The sequence below is a fragment of the Delphinus delphis genome, chromosome 4 (genome assembly GCF_949987515.2).
Source record: "Delphinus delphis chromosome 4, mDelDel1.2, whole genome shotgun sequence".
Lineage (NCBI taxonomy): Eukaryota > Metazoa > Chordata > Mammalia > Artiodactyla > Delphinidae > Delphinus > Delphinus delphis.
The window spans coordinates 108,762,375-108,772,750 of NC_082686.1; the positions used below are offsets into that span (position 1 = coordinate 108,762,375).

At 39.6% G+C, this 10,376-nt stretch overlaps 1 pseudogene; it reads right to left on the bottom strand.

The window, feature by feature from the left end:
* Positions 1–9,412: 9,412 nt before the first annotated feature.
* On the bottom strand, positions 9,413–9,886 carry LOC132424446 (tropomyosin alpha-3 chain pseudogene; annotated as a pseudogene).
* Positions 9,887–10,376: the final 490 nt, after the last annotated feature.

The window sequence follows — 10,376 nt, forward strand, 5'->3', positions numbered from 1 at the left end:
TTTTTTTCTTTTTTTAGTGACTCAGCTATATATATATATATATATATATATATATATATATATATATATATATATATATATATATATATATCTCCCCATATCCCCTCCCTCTTGTAAAGCTTCTTAACATAAATCTGATCAAGCCATCTTTCCCACTTAAAACCCTTTAGTGGATCCCCATCTCTTATGGAATAAGGTTCCATAGCCTTTGCGTATAAGGTCTGCTATTCGGTACCTTTGTTTCTATAGCCTGGTCTCCTCTGCCTTAGACTGCCCTTTCCTCCTTTACCCACTACATTTTCCAAGATGTATCCTGGAGGGTCCTTTCCTCTAGAGAGCCTTCTCTGATTGTCATCTCCTCTTCCCTGGTTGTACCCAACCCATCAAGAATCCCTCAGCTCCATTTGGTAGCCTTTGACTGCACTCGATTGTATCAGTCTGTTCACTTGTATGCCTCCCCCACTAGATGTAGACCTCTCTGAGGGCACTGATTAGGCCTTGCACCCTTTCCTAGCTCAAGGCCTGGTACTTATTTGTATTCAGTAAATGTTTGATACATTGATGAATGAGAACTTAGGGAAAATGTGAGAGAAAACCTGTCTGCTGTCACAGTTTGTTGTGTGCAGGGAAGGAGGAAGAAGCACAGAATCGTGTTTCAAGTGTGGTGATGACTCAATTTATCTTTGTTTCCCTTTAATTTTTTCATTTCCCTTTTTCCATCCAGCCCATCTTTTTCTCTCGTTTTTAATTTAGTATTTATTTCATTCCCCATGAGTAAGAGTAGCTGATTTTTGTAAAGGATTCTGCAATTTAAAAATAGTTTTATATGTGGTGCATCTCGCTTGGTCCTTACAACAATTTTGTGAAGAGATGAGGTTATTATCATTTCATAGCTTCCGAAAATTAATCTCAGTGAACGTGTGATTTGCCCAAGGTCATGGGGCCTAGGAAATCACCAAGAAAGGTTAATCCAACTCCTACTTTGGTTCTCTTTCCTCTATACACCATTGCCTTTCCTGAAGACTTTAGTGCATATTTGGTTAGCATCCTTTCTGGGCTAGAGACTCAGCTGGCTGCTGGGATTATGAGAATAGGGACTTGTCTTTAGGGAGCCACCAGCTGGTAGAGATGCTGAGACATAATGTATCGGTTTTGTTCCAAATGTCCAAACATTTAGAAACAATATTACGTGTGGTAGTTGAAAATATAAGGAAAAAGAATTAGAAAGTTATGTTGCCATGCCTATGACGTCCATGAATAACCCAGTTTTTGAAAGTTAATAAACTTTATTTTTTAGAGCAGTTTTAGGTTCATAGCAAAACTGAGCAGGAAGGACAGAGATTTCCACTCTGCCCTCTGTTCCCGCCCATATGGCCCCATCCACAACTTCCTCCACTATTGACATCATCCGCTACAGTGGCTGTATTTACTACAGTTGATGAACCTACAATGACACATTGTTATCACCCAAAGTCCATTGTTAACATTAGGGTTCACTCTTGGTGTATTGCACATTCTGTGGGTTTTGATGAATGTATAATGGTATATATTCACCATTGTGATATCATACAGAATAGTTTCACTGCCCTAAAAATCCTTTATGTTCTACTTGTTCATCTCTCCACCCTCCACCCCCAAACCCTGGAGGCCATCGATCTTTTTACTGTCTCCATAGTTTTTCCTTTTTCATAATGTCATATACTTGGATCCATACAGCCTTTTCATATTGGCTTCTTTCACTTAGAAATACTCATTTAAATGTCCTCCAGGTCTTTTCATGTGTGATAGCTCATTTCTTTTTAGTGTGAATAGTATTCCATTGTCTGAATGTACTACAGTTTATCCATTTACCTACTGAAGGACATCTTGGTTGCTTCTAAATTTTGGCAATTATGAATAAAGGTGCAATAAATATCAATGTGTAGGTTTTTGCATAGATATAAGTTTTCAACTCATTTAATTAAGTACCAAGGAGCATGATTACTGGATCGTATGGTAAGAGTGTGTTTAGTTTCATAAGAAGCTGCCAAACTGTCTTCCAAAGTAGCTGTACCATTATGCCTTCCCACCAGCAGTGAATGAGAGTTCCTATTGTTCCACGTCCTCGCTAGTACTGTTCTTCTCCTTCAATATTGAATTGGTTGTTCTGGGTCTTTTAATCTTCATATAAACTTTAGAATTAGTCTGTTGATGTCCACAAAATGTTGGGACTTTGATTGGAATTGTGCTGAATCCATAGATCAAGTTGGGAAGAACTGACATCTTGACAATATGGAGTCTTTCTATCCATGAACATGCAATCTCTCCATTTATTTTATTCTCCTTAGATATATTGATATTTTATTGGAGTTTTGAGGTTTGCTTCATAGAGATCTTGTACACATTTCGTTAGGCTTATACCTAAGTATTTCATTTTGGGGGGGTGCTAATGTATAAGGTAGTGTGTTTTTAATTTCAAATTCCACGTGTTCATTCCTGGTATAAGGAAAGCAATTGATTTCTGCATATTAACCTTGTATCCTACAACCTTGCTATAGTCATGTATTAGTTCCAGGAGGTTTTTAAAAATTTTTTGTCAATTCTTCTAGATTTTCTACATAAAGAATTATGTCATCTGTGAACAAAGACAATTTTATTTCTTTTTCAATCTGAATACCTTTTATTCCTTTTATTGTTTCCTTTTCTTGTCATGTTGTATTAGCCAGGACTCCCAGTACAATATTTAAAAACAGAGATAAAAGTGGGCATTCTTGCCTTATTCCTGATATTAGCAGGAAAGCTTCGAATTTCTCACCATTAAGTGTGATGTTAGCTGTTGGTGTTTTGTAGATGTTCATTATCAAGTTGAAGATGTTCCCTTGTATTCCTGGTTTGCTGAGAGTTTTTATCATAAATGCATGCCGGCTTTTGTCAAATGCTTCTTTTGCACCTATTAGTATGACCATGTGATTTTTCTTCTTTAGCCTGTTGATGTGATGGGTTACATTAGTTGATTTTTGAATGTTGAAACAACCTTGCATACCTGGGATAAAAGCCCACTTGTCATAGTGTATAATTCTTCTTACACATTGTTGGACTTTATTTGCTAATATTTTGTTGAGGATTTTTATGTCAATGTTCATGAGAGATATTAGGCTGTAGTTTTTAAATAATGTCTTTGTCTGGTTCTGGTATTAGGGTAATACTGGTCTCATAGAACGAGTTAGGAAGTATTCCCCCTGTTTCTATCTTCTGGAAGAGACTGTAGAGAATTGGTATAATTTCTTCTTTAAATGTTTGGTAGAATTCACTAGGGAACCCAATCTGGGCCTGGTGCTTTCTGTTTTGGAAGGTTATTAATTCAATTTCTTTAATGAATATAGATTTCTTCTTTGATTCATAGGTTATTTAGAAGTGTGGTGTTTAATCTCCAAGTATTTGGGGATCTTCCAGTTGGCTTTCTATTATTGATTTCTAGTTTAATTACATTGTGGTTTGAAAGCAGGCATTGTATGATATATATTCTTTAAATTTATTAAGGTATGTTCTGTGGCTCAGAAAGCGGTCTATCTTGAATGTTACATGTGAGCTCGAGCAGGATGTGTCATCTGCTACTGGATGAAGTAATCAATAAATGTCTGTTATGTCCAGTTGACTCATGATGTTATTGAGTTCAACTCTGCCTTTACTGAATTTCTGCCTGCTGGATCTGTCCATTACTGACAGAGAAGTATTAAACTGTCCAACTCTATTAGTGTATTCCATCTATTTTAGTTTTTTGCCTTATATATTTTGACACTGTTGTTAGATACATACACATTAAGGATTCACCCCTTTATCATTATGTTAATGTGCATCTTTAGTCCTATAACTTTCCTTGCTCTGAGTCTGCTGTCTGAAATTAATGTAAGTATTCTCACTCTTTTTTTTTTTTTTTTTTTTGCGGTACGCGGGCCTCTCACTGTTGTGGCCTCTCCCATTGCAGAGCACAGGCTCCGGACGCGCAGGCTCAGCAGCCCAGCTGCTCCGCGGCATGTGGGATCTTCCCGGACCAGGGCACGGACCCATGTCCCCTGCATTGGCAGGCGGATTCTCAACCACTGCGCCACCAGGGAAGCCCCTCTCACTCTTTTTGATTAGTGTTAGCATGGTATATCTTTATCTCTTTACTTTTGATCTCTATGTGTTTTTATATTTAAAGTGGGTTTCTTATAGACAACATATAATTGGGCCTTGGTTTTTGATCCACTCTGACAATCTGTCTTTTAATAGGTTTATTTAGATCATTGATATTTAAAATGATTATTGATATGGTTGGATTAATATCTACCATATTTGTTACTATTTTCTATTTGTTGCCCTTGTTCTTTGTTCCTATTTTTGTCTTTCATACTTCTTTTGCCTTTTGTGGTTTTAATTGATAATTTTATGATTCCATTTTTAGTGGTTGCCCTAGAGTTTGCAATATACCTTTACACCTAATCCAAGCCCACAGACATACCCTGGAGATTTTGAGGGTTCAGTTCCAGACCGCCACAATAAAGTGAATATCATAATAAAGTGAGTCACATGAATTTTTTCATTTCCCAGTGCATATAAGTTTATGTTTACACTATAGTGTAGTCTATTAAGTGTGCAATAGCATTATCTCTGAAAAAATGTACATACCTTAATAAAAAAATACTTTCGGGCTTCCCTGGTGGCGCAGTGGTTGAGAATCTGTCTGCTAACGCAGGGGACATGGGTTCGAGCCCTGGGCTAGGAGGATACCACATGCCGCGGAGCATCTAGGCCCGTGAGCCACAACTACTGAGCCTTCACGTTTGGAGCCTGTGCTCCGCAATGAGATAGGCCGCGATAGTGAGAGGCCCGCGCACCGCGATGAAGAGTGGCCCCCGCTTGCCACAACTAGAGAAAGCCCTCACACAGAAACGAAGACCCAACACAGCAAAAATAAATAAATTAATTAATAAACTCCTACCCCCAACATCTTAAAAAAAAAAAAAGAAAACCACAGCTTTAAAGAAAAAAAAAAACTTTCTTGCTAAAAAATGGTAACCATCACCTGAGCCTTCACCAAGTTGTAATGTTTTTGCTGGCGGAAGGTCTTGCCTCAGTGTTGATGGCTGTTGACTGATCAGGGTGGTGTTTGCTGAAAGTTGAGGTAGCTGTGGCAGTTTCTTAAAATCAGACAACAGTGAAGTTCACCACATTGATTAACTCTTCCTTTCATGAATGAGTTCTCTGTAGTGTACAATGATGTTTGATAGCATTTTATCCACAGTAGAACTGCTTTCAAGATTGGAGTCAGTCCTCTCAAACCCTGCCACTGCTTTATCAACTAAGTTTATGTAATATTCTAAATCCTTTGTTGTCAATTCAACAGTCTTCACAGCATCTTCACCAGGAGCAGTTTCCATCTCAGGAAACCACTTTCTTTATCATCCATAAGAAGCAACTCATTCATTAGAGTTTATCATGAGATTTCAGCAATTCACTCACACCTTCAGGCTCTACTTCTGGTTCTCCTGCTATTTCTACCACTTCCTCTACTGAATCACTTCCTCTACTGAAGTCTTGAACCCCTCAAAATCATCTATGAGGGTTGGAATCGACTTCTTCTAAACTCCTGTTAGTGTTTATATTTTGACCTCTTCCATGAATCACAAATGTTCTTAATGGCATCTAGAATGGTGAATCCTTTCCAGAAGGTTTTCAATTTACTTTGCCCAGGTCCAACAGAAGAATTGCTTTCTATGGCAGCTATGGCCTTATGAAATGTATTTCTTAACGAATAAGACTGGAAAGTCAAAATTACTCTTTGACCCATGAGCTGCAGAATGGATGTTGTGTCAGTAGGCATGAAAACAACATTAATCTCATTGTACATCTCCATCAGAACTCTTGGGTGACCAGGTGCATTGTCAGTGAGCCATAATGTTTCAAAAAGAATCTTTTTTCTGAGTAGGCCTCAACAGTGGGCTTAAAATATTCAGTAAATCATGTTGGAAAGAGATGTGCTGTCATCCAGGCTTTGTTGTTCCATTTATAGAGCACAGGCAGAATAGATTTAGCATAATTCTTAAGGGCTCTAGGATTTTCAGAATGGTGAATGAGCAGTAGCTTCAACTTAAAGTCACCAGCTGCATTAGCTTTTAACAAGACTCAGCCTGTCCTTTGAAGTTTTGGAGACAGGCATTGACTTCTCTCTAGCTATGAAAGTAATAGATGGCATTTTCTTCCAATAAAGCTGTTTCATCTACATCGAAAACCTGTTATTTAGTGTAGCCACCTTCACTAATTATCTTAGCTAGGTCTTCTGAATAACTTGCTGGAGCTTCTACCTCAGTACCTGCTTCTTCATCTTGTACTTCTGTGTTATGGAGAAAGCATTTTTCTTTAAATCTCATGAGCCAACCTCTGCTGGCTTCAAATTTTTCTTCCACAGCTTCCTCACCTTTCTCAGACATCAGTGAATTGAAGAGAATTAGCGCCTTGCTCTGAATTAGACTTTGGTTTAAGGGAATGTTATGGCTGATTTTGATCTTCTCTGGAGGCTAATAAAACTTGCTCCATATCAGCAATGAGGCTGTTTTGCTTTCTGATCATTCATGTGCTTGCTGGAGTAGCACTTTTAGTTTCCTTCAAGAACTTTTCCTTTGGCTGTTCAGTTTGGCTGTTTGGCACAAGAGGCCTAGCTTTCAGCCTATCCCAGCTGTTGACATGCCTTCCTCAGTAAGCTTTTAATTAAAGTGAGAGATGGGCAACTCTTTTTTTCACTTGAACACCTAGAGGCCATTGTAGGGTTATTAATTGCCCTAATTTCAATATTGTTGTGTCTCAGGGAATAAGGAGGCCTGAGGAGAGAGGGAGAGAAACAGGGAATGGCTGGTAGGTGGGGCAGTCAGAACACACACATTTATTAAATTTGCTCTCTTATATGGTTGCAGTTCATGGTACCCCAAAACAATTACAGTAGTAATATTAAAGATCACAGATCTTCATAACAAATATAATAATGAAAAAATTGGAAATATTACAAGAATTACCAAAATGTGACATAGAGACATGAAGTAAGCAAATGCTCTTGGAAAAATGATGCCAGTAGACTTGCTTCACTCAGCGTTGCCACAAACCTTCAATTTGTAAAAAGTACAATAAAGCAAAGCACAATAAAACAAGGTATGCCTGTGTACCACTCCACAGGTAGTGTGAATACATTATAATAGCAAAATAATCCTAATTCCTCCCTTCCCTTGTTTCATTGCTGTCATTCATTTCACTTGTATATATGCATATATAAGCACATATACATATATACACATATATATGTACGCTTTATATGTACACACATAAGTATACATAATCAAAAACGTTATTGTAATTATTTTGAATAAATTGCTAGCTGTTAGAAGAATTATGAAAAATCAGTTTTTATTTGGTCTTCACTTATTCATTCTCTGATATTCTTCTTTATGTAGATATGAGTTTAACCTATATCATTTCCCTTCTCTCTGAAGAATTTAACATTTCTTGCAACGTAGGTCTACTGGCAAGAAAGTCCCTCAATTTTTGTTTGTCTGAGAGTGTTTTTATTTCTCCTTCACTTCTGAAGTATATTTCAAAAGGTACAGAGTGCTAGGATAATAGGGTTTGGTTGTTGTTTGTTTTTTTTTTTCTGAACACTTTAAATATTTCATTCCATTCTCTTTTTGCTTCTGTGATTTCTGGGGACAAGTTGGTTGTGACTCTTATCTTTGTTGCTCTATAGATAAGGGTTTTTTCCTTCCAGCTTCTTGCAAGATTTTTCCTTTAGCTTTGATTTTCTGAAGTTTCAATACCAATCTGTAGTGGTTTTGCTGGCATTTATCCTGCTTGGTGTTCTCTGAGCTTCCTGGATCTGTGGTTTGGTGTCTGACATTTAATCTGGGGAAATTCTCAGTCATTGTTGTTACACATAGTTCTTCTGTTCCTTTCTCTCTTTTCCTTCTATTTCCATTATGTGTATGTTATACCTTTTATAATTGTTCTACATTTTTTGGATATTCTGTACTATTTTTTGTAATTCGTCGTTCTCTTTGCTTTCCAGTTTTGGAAGTTCCCATTGTCATCAAGTTCAGAGATTATTTCCTCTGCTGTATCTATTCTCCTAATGAGCCCATCAAATGTCTTTATTGATCTCTAGTATTTCTTTCTGATACTTTCTTAGAATTTCCATCTCTCTACTTCGTGTTCTTACATGTCCTGTTTTTGCATGTTGTCTACATTTACCATCAAGGCCCTTAGCATATTAATCACAGTTTTTTTCAAATTACTGTTGTGATAATTCCAACATTCCTACCATATCTGACTCTGGTTCTGATGATTGTCATTCCTCTTCAAACAGTATTTTTTGCCTTTTAGTATGCCTTGTAATTTTTGGTTGAAAGGTGGATGTGATGTACCAGGAATTGAAGTATGTAGGTCTTTAGTGTTGTGGTGGTAACATGTGGAGGAGGAGAGGGCAGCATTTGAAAGTTCTGTGATTAGATCTCCCTTTTCTCATGAGTCTGTGTGCCTTGACTGTGAAGTTCACCGGTACTTCTCAGTATTCCCCCCCCCCACCCCTTAGGTGGTACAGGATGGTTAGAGGGGGCTGGAGTTGGGTGTTTCCCTTTCCTCAAGTTGGTCAGGCTCTGATAAAACCCCAGCAGGTTAAGTTTTGGTAAAATAGTTTCTCCTGGGGGTGGTGGGTGGGGGTGGTTGTTGAGAAGACAGAATCCCCTAGCATATTTCAAAATGGTTTCTTTTCCTTTGGTCAGTTCTGATGAAAAAAAAAAGTTGCCCAAAGATACCATTTTCCGCTGAAAACCTGAACAGTACTTTTTTTTTTGCTGACTCCTCCTGGAATCACCTCTCTGGTTTGGTGGGTACTTTTTACAGAGCAATGAGGTTTCCCAAAATGGAGCCTTTCTCTGGGCTGTTTGGTTCTCAGGAAGGCAGGCCCATACCTTTTCCCCTCCTCTGTGGAGAGGGCAATATGCGTTAAGCTGAAAAGTTACCTTCCAAAAGTGAGACAGGGATTAGACTGCTGCTTCAGAACTATGGAATTATCTGGAATGTTTTACAAATGGCTGCTACATCAACAACAAAAAAGGTAATTATAAAATATGTACATCACAGCATGCTTTTAAAGACACCTTGCTCACATTCCCTTAAACGGTTGTTCCCAAAAGTGCTCAGCCTCTAGTCCAACTGGAATCTCTGGAGAGATTCAGATTCAGAGACAGTTTGGTGAAAAGGACACAGGGGAGGGGGTGGGAGACGTGATGAAAGGAGAAAGCAGCCTTCCAGTTAGAGATCAGCCATCAGTTTCAAGGTCAGCTTCGGGCAGGCTGGCCTCAGCAGAGTCGGGGTCAGAGGGGGGGCCAGCGCAGGGCAGGACTAGGGTGCTCTACATCTCATCCAGGTCAAGCAGAGTCTGGTGCAGCATCCTTTGTGTACAGAGGTGCTCCTCTTTGGTGCATTTCAGATTATCTTCCAAATCTTCAACTGTCTTTTCCAGCTTGGCTGCGATCTCTCAGCAAACTTAGCACGGGTCTCTGCCTCCTTGAGTTTATCAGTAAGAATCTATCTCTTCCTCACATTTGTCTTCTTTTTGAGAGTCCTTTTTTTCAGCAGCATTCAGACACTTCAGCTTCTGGTCCACCAATCTGATCTGCTCATCCGTCTCTGGGCAATGGGACTCTGCCAGCTCAGCTCACTCCTCTGTGCCTTCCAAGTCTCCCTCAATAATCACCAGCCTAAGAGCCACCTCTTCGTACTTCCTACCTGCCTCTTCTGCAATGTGCTTAGCTTCTTCGAGTTGGATTTCCTGGAGCTCCATTTTTTCTTCCTCTTTTAAGGCTCGGTTTTCAGCGACCTTCATGGCTCTCTCGCTGTCATCAGCAGCTTTCTCGGCTTCCTCCAGCTTTTGCAGGGCAGTGGCCAGGCGCTGTTGAGCGCGGTCCAGCTCCTCTTCAACCAGCTGGATCCTACGGTTCAAGGAGGCCGCTTCAGCCTGTTCCCAGGCCGCCTTTCTCCCTCCACTTCTGCAGGAGGCGCTCGGCCCTTTCCTCCACGTCACAGGCCTGCTGCTGCAGAACATGGGTCTCACACTTCACCGCCTCGTTGGTGACCCCCGCCGTGGTGCCCACCCGACCCCTGCTCGCCTTCGGGTTCCTGCCTCCTCTGCCCAGAGTTGCAGCCGCTTCTCATCCCTACTTCCCCTGGAGCCCCTGCTTTTGGATTCGTGTACAGGACCTGAACATGCCACCATGGCCACTTTGTTCATTAGCCCATTGTGCAAGCAGTGAAATGAGCAAGGAGAGAAGCTGACTGACACTCAGAAAATAAGTCATTCTATCTACCTGGTTATT